Raw genomic sequence first — 7,171 nt, 5'->3', positions numbered from 1 at the left:
ATATTTATGTAACAAATTCTGATCTTGGCTACCCAAACCGCATTAAAAAGTATGGCATGTTCAAAAGCAGTGATTATTAAAATGTATATTCATTAATTGTTCACACAAATTAACAGATTTACCATAACACTCTAGCTATCTGAGATAAAATTATCTAATAGAAACTAATGGCGAGAGGCCCTGCGCTGGCGTTGGAACATGTAATAAAAGACTTATACCATCAAGGTTTAGCCTCCTTGGAAGAGAGTGATACCACATATACCTTTGTTCTCTCCTTCGGGATTTAGGCAAATTTTGATCCCTGTTTGAAAAATTATAATATGTTGCTGGGGTAGGTTCAGGGACGGTTTTAAAGCATACAAAATTCCTCAAGATAAATGAATATAAAAGAAACGCCTGATTGTTCTTCTTACCACACATTTACAGATCATATTCAATAAATAAAAACTTCCCGTTAAATTCTCTTCAAATAAAGCAACAAAACAACAAACCCATTCTGTTTCTACTAAAAATGTTCACCAGCTTCCTGTGTGATTAATCTCAACGATAGTTAGTATACGACGGATTCTTTAAAACGGTCCTACAATTCTTAAAGGGTGTTTTAAATTTGAAATGAAATTTGTACTTGTTAATGTATATTTCATACAATAAAATATAGTTAGGTCACAATAAAAACCGTGAAAAATATATGGACAAGCACTGTAGTCGAAAATTTATAAACATACCCTGTTTATGGGCTCATTTTAACATCACATAATACAAATACATACAAAGACTAAAAACAAACTTACACCACAAACAAACCATACTCTCATCAAAATTCCTCTACCGTTAAATGATGGGATTAACATTTTGGAACGGTAAAGAGTCACAGGAGCTCGATTCTACTGGCGGCTTAAACTAGTTAACATGGCCTTGACCTTTCACTAGTCTAATAGGTTACCAACAACTACAAAACGGTTCCTGTTTTTAGTCGGAAAATGTATTGAACGGAAATAATAACTAATGATGTAGGTTGACGTAATTCGTAATTATTTATATACATTTAACATCTTATGTACAAGTGAAAATATTTTGCGGAAATTTAAGTGATGGAATTATTAGGTGCTGAACAAAATGGCGGTTTATGAAAAGTTTTTGTGTTTTTTGAGAATATTTAGACCTGGTTAGTTAGTTTATATCACGTCTATCGCAATTAAATACGCACATCCTGTAAACCTGGATTTTTTCATGAACACCACACATTACAGTTCGTGTTTTTGTCATTTGGTTCGAAAAAAAACAACAATGAGTTGATTTGGTTTATTATTTGTTAAAGTCAGATATACTATACTTACAAAACAATAATATTAAAATATACAGTGAGTTCGGTATTTACGCTGTATACCGCTGTTTACAGGGACCACTGTAAAGAATGTACATAACATAGCGATTGAAAAAGTGAATAAAGGGTCAATATGTAATGGAATCTTTAATTCATGGATCACCCAACACACGAAAACCACCAATATTAATGACTTCATAGTACTCCTACCCAGAGGCCAGACGTGTAAGTTCTTCTCTGTTTTTTTAAACTATGTTTCTAGAGGCTTTAATTAAAAGGTAATTAAAAGGATAAGCTGAACGATTGTTTGTTAACAAAGCATAAATAGAAAGTTGCGTGACTTTCAACTGTGTTTTTAGTCAAGGTGTATCGTTTTTGGACATATATTAGCTATTTTTTTGCATCTTTTTCTTTTCGATGACTTGTGCATTTATCATGTGCAAACATACATTCCGTTGGATCCACTGTTTAATTTTATCATGACGTTTTGTCGTCTTATATATGATTGATAAGAGACCGCCTAGGTATTAATTATCTGTCGTTTCACTGTGGCATCAAAATTGGCAGCGTGTCTGATTATGATAAAAGGAATCAGGAATCTTGCTGCGTTAGCTCGGAAAGGCGTTTAAGTGTTTGTCTTTTAGACCAGTTTTGCTAACAGTATTTAGTCTAGTATTCTCAAGTCATAACATGTTACACATTAAGTAAAACAAAAATGAAGTGTTTATCCTTTCTAATATTTTTTTCTCGTTTATTGGTTGCATATGTTAATTGAAATGTCTGCAGTTTTTGTAAAAACACCATGAACAATCTTTTATTAGTTTCCAGATAAACAAGTCAAGAAAACGCCTTTTGAGGATGCTGTCATTTGTTAAATTTGCTCAGAATAATTTGTCAACATAATTGTCCTAGTAATTTTCGACCATTTGTGCATAGTTCCCAGGTGCATGAATTTTTTTCTCAGATGAGGTAAAATAGTCGAAACATTATTAATCACTTGCACTTCACTATTTTCATTTACTGTTGCTGTTGGGTTTTTTTTAAAAGTGTTAGTATCCACTACCATTATTTTACTATACGAGAATAAAGCCTATCTAGAAACCACCATTAGTTTTAATCACGATAATATGCTTTAACCCTGTATTAAAATACGGAAATAAAAAATGGAATAACAATAAAACTACCATTACTTTTAATAGAACAATTGCATTGAATGACGATAATATAGCCTGCATTTAAATTACTTCGCGGAAAACCTTAATAACAAGGGCACAACCATTACTTTTAATTGAAGTAAAATACCCTGTAGCGTGTATGAAAATACTTTGCGAAAAACAGGAAAAGCAAGAGCACAACCATTACTTTAAATTACACACTTCATTCAATTACGAGAAAACAGCCTGTATTGAAATATGTTGCGGAGAACCGGAATAACTCAAATACAATAGCAGCTCAAGCACTTTTTAACTGTTCTCACTACACCAAGAAGCTACTTACACCAATTAAGTATAATAGCCGGGGTGTCATTTTATATGCAGTTAAATGATAAAACATTGAATTGTACAAAGTTATAAAAAGTGATATTTTCATAATCTAGAGGACACCAAGATAACGGCAAAATGTTTGTTTTTTCTATAATTTGTACGTTTGTCGTTGATACAAATAAAGCTTTCGATGCATTAGAGGGTTATTTAAACTTAAGACGTTAAAAAGTTCATGAAAGCAACTAAACCTAAGTTGTTCTACAAAAAAACAGTATTTCCCCCCTGAATATATTGTTCATAAAAATAATTTGATGGTTGTAGCAATAATGTTCGTCTTGGAAATAAAGTGGAGGTTTATGCCCTGTGTGGTATTCAACGAATAATAAGTCGAATTTCGATATCCGAAGCAGGCTTAGGTAAACAGGTCGCTGAGTAGCGGAATTTCATGCACTTAATTGACCGTAAACATATCAAACGTAGCCATTTATAACGTAGTATCTTAGAAAAAGCGGATAAGGTCTTTGAATTAAATGATATTGACAAATATCGATATATCGTAGAAATTCACTTCAGTTGATATAAGTCTGTACTAGACTAATTCATAACGATTTAGATGCAATCCCTTGAATTTATATCAATTTATTAATGACATTTACATATAGAGTACGAGTTCATGCGATAAAAAAGTGAAACGAAAGGATTGTATAAGGGTGGTTAATTCAATCCCCACGTATTCAACCATATTTTGACATCCTTAACAAACCTAAAGTCTACTTAAATTACAATGATTTACAGTTTGAATGTTTGATACACGACATTTAAAGTAATGTCAATCCGAACTTCCTCGACACCTGCTTGAATCTGGTAATAGGAAACATATATATAAATTCAAGTGGAGTCATAACTTTTGTTGTGTAAACAAATGGTGCGCGTTGGTGTTTTCATCATTACTTACATGAAAAGCAGTGTACAGAAAGATAACGGACAAGCCAAGAAGCAAGAATTATTTTCTATTATCTTGTGAAAATATAATGACACAACGACCAACGGTACAAAACTGATAATACATTAAACCTAAAAGTATTTTTTTCCACATCAACATAAATACATCAGTTTTGAATTCAAACATGTCCCTTTAACAACCTTAATGCATATTTCTAGTCCGGATCTTACGACAAAATCAACTTTAACAGCTTACCGTTGTATTCATTTAGTGTATTTTTAAGAATCAGTCACATTTTCTTACAACTGGATTGAGCTTTTTATATCAGTTACATCCCTGCTTTGTCACGTCGATGCCAGAAAACACACAAGATTATTTGTATTTAGGATAAATTTTCTTTAAACCATGAAGTTAGTTTCATTCAATGTTATTATATGTCATTGATCGACCCTTACACAAGTATCCGTCAATCTTGGAACATATACAGTGTCATATTAGATTCGATATTTTAATGCACAAAAGAGCATTACCTCAGTTTGTTAATATCCTGCATTTAAGGCGTTCAATATTGTAGACAAAGATTAACTGTCTAGAATAAAATCGGAGAAGAGATATTAATGTGCATCGTTAATTTATCAAGACGTTTAAAACGGAAGGAATTAATTTGATGTAGTTTGTTTCCAACATTTACAGATAAATCAATTCCAGACTTCACATGACATCTCCATCTAAATCACATGTAACTCAATCAATTATATTTGATATTGTTAAACTAAATCACGATGCCTTAGACAAGAGGACAATACATCATAGAAAAACGATGATGAACGACCGCTCAACATCGAGAATAACATTAAAGCTTATTTCACTCGTGCAGCTTTCTAGGTATGTTTCTATCCCAACCGTAATGAAAAGTACTACATGTTTTTTAAACATGTTCAGAAACAGTCTTTAATAAAATGTATATTACTAGATTTTTCACAGACATTAAAAGATAAACCATAACACTCTAGTAATCTGTGATGAAGCGAGGACGGACATTCTTACGCTGTTATTATTGTTACACATTCACTATAAGCACAAACCATGGGATACGATCGTCCTATTAGCACTGTTACATATGGCAGTATTATTAAAGACAATGGCCTAACACATCATGCTCACAGGTAAGACATATTCAGCAAATTATAACCATTACATACATTGACACACCCATCTGAACAATGTTTGCATCAACACACAAATCATTACGAACACAAACAATGATACACCAGTTAAGAAATATTAGAACGGAAAAAGACACACCCTTGCTCATAATGCTAGGGTTGGTTCTCTCAGATGTTAATATTGTTTTTTTTTTCGTTAAAGAAGTACCGGGTTTGTAGAAAAGTCAATAAATATTGGCCAGAAGATAAGACTGAAATCTTAACCAGAGCACTTCTTTTATTTAAACAAACACAAACACAACTGATTCTTATCAACATTGACATACTATTTATGATCACACATTGATGTTGATATGTGACTTCACAGATCGTGCAGGTGAGTCCTCTGACCTGACTTAAAATGGTCAAAAGGTGAATAAAGGTTATCTGACTAAGTTATTGGGATAAGCATTTATTCTAGAATCTTCCCTAGCGCAAGGCATCTATCCTAATTTAGAGTTACGGTACCGGGATTGATTGAATGCGCTGTGTGTTATGAATACACATAATAATTTATCTATGTAACCCTCAAAATTATTCTGTCATAAAATAACACTAATCCAAAGACGTCTTATGAATTTGCCATAAAACTTAGATCTTAGAGTAAGGGTATGAATGGTCTATCATCCGTTCTTTTCAAATGATTTATATAGAGGTGTGTTTTTTTTCTAAGAAAAAATATCTGTTTTCTTTCACCCAATTTTATTTTTATTTTTTATTTAATTATTTGTTTTTTATTGATTAAATTTGATTCTTTGAATACGAATTTAAATTTGAATCTTGTTAAAGTCCATTTACATTTAATTTATTTACTAATTCAATTTTTGTTTAAATTAATTTAATTTATTTAAATTCCGATGTAAATTGGGTTAATTATTGTTTTAACTTCTTATCATTATGTTTGCCCAATTCGTCTTGATCACATAAAACGGCCCATGATCTTCACACTATTTCATCTATCACATTAATCTTCATATATTTACACATCAACTTCCATTCCTTAAATGAACTGCCTTTCGCCAATTGCGTTCATCGATCGATGAACGCAACATCTTCGAATATGTTCGTATCGCAATTCATCGCATAACAATAAACATGAAAACTATTGATCTTGCCATTGTTTGTATTGTGTCAGCAAGTCCCGTAAAATATAAATCAACATTTTAGAAAGTACTACGTTATTTATTTTAAAAGTTTTGTGGCCAAAAGTGTTTAAATTTATCGTTTAAAAGTGATTTCAAGTGGTTGATCTTTTCCCGCGTTATTGTGACGTCATTTGAAAAAAATGTTTCCGGTAACAGTCGGGTCGTCCTATTTAAAGATGGGTAAGAAAGGATTACTGAAAGGTAATCCGAAATGAAATGAAGTATTTTTTCAACGTTTCTTAAATAAAATAATGAACTATTGGTATAAATATAAGAAATGAATTGCGGGGTTGATATCATTATCGGGGATATGAACGCAATTGGGCTGGTCAAAGTACGAGTGGAGTCCTTCGGACTCCACACACTTAGACCAGCCAAATTACGTTCATACCCCGATAATGACATCAACCCCGCAATTCATTCCTTAAAATGATAGACAACGGCACATCCAATTCACAATATATGCACTGTTACACAAATCATTTTGATCACAGACAGTGACTTACCAATCCGAAAATGTTTTCAGTATCACTACAACACTTCTCCCAAACACATCCACGTGGCGTTCGTTGTTGATTCGTGCAGTTTCAAAATCATTTGCGTAACTAACACCTCATGGAGCAGCCTCGCTCTGTCGACGTGTTAATAAAATTGCCCCTTTCTGTTTCTTGTAGCATCTCAAAGAATACTTTCTGAAATGAGTTCGAATAGTAGAGAACACATGCTTATTTGAAGTTATAACTTATAAACAAATTTCTAAACAAGACGAAGCAAAATATTGATTTATGTTTAACATCTTTCATTATGTGATGTGATTTAGTTTAATCCGCATGCCATACATCTCGTTAATTCAGTCTTCTTGACCTTGTTATCACTAGACCAGTACTTGTGTTTGATGTGGGCTTTTTCGTGCAGAATCATTTAATTATATCATACCTGAAATGTTTGCTTAGCAATGCACGATTTCTTTGTGGCATTTGTTTCAATGTGGGGCGTAAGAGCAGCCGTTAGCAAAGCAGTGCCAGCAAAAGAGACATTCTACAAACAAACTCTAGCAATATTGCATTTAA

Source organism: Mya arenaria, chromosome 1, assembly GCF_026914265.1.
Source record: "Mya arenaria isolate MELC-2E11 chromosome 1, ASM2691426v1".
NCBI classification, from domain to species: Eukaryota; Metazoa; Mollusca; class Bivalvia; order Myida; family Myidae; genus Mya; species Mya arenaria.
This window is presented reverse-complemented; position numbering follows the sequence as displayed.